This window comes from Mastomys coucha, unplaced genomic scaffold (assembly GCF_008632895.1).
Source record: "Mastomys coucha isolate ucsf_1 unplaced genomic scaffold, UCSF_Mcou_1 pScaffold19, whole genome shotgun sequence".
Taxonomy (NCBI): Eukaryota; Metazoa; Chordata; class Mammalia; order Rodentia; family Muridae; genus Mastomys; species Mastomys coucha.
The window spans coordinates 843,681-844,009 of NW_022196901.1; positions in this window are offsets into that span (position 1 = coordinate 843,681).

Below are 329 nucleotides of genomic sequence, written 5' to 3' on the forward strand. Positions count from 1 at the left end.
TTCTGATAGATCAGCTATGTCACTGAGCAGCTTTTATACCTGAGGCAGGTACCTATAATTAATAATTACGAAAGGGAAATGCAGAAATAATCTTGCAACATATAGAAGATCATGAACATCTTTAGGTACAACGATGCAACAAATTGCAACAAAGAGTTGACCTCCTGAGCCACTAAGAAAGCAGACCATTAACAAATAGGAAATCTCTCAGATACCCTGGGCTTCCTCCCAGGAGGCAATCAGAATCAACAGATCCTCAGTTATTTCCTTTAAAATGAGAAAACTGCTACTGAAGCTGTTATTTGAGTGGTATAGGTCATAACTAAATG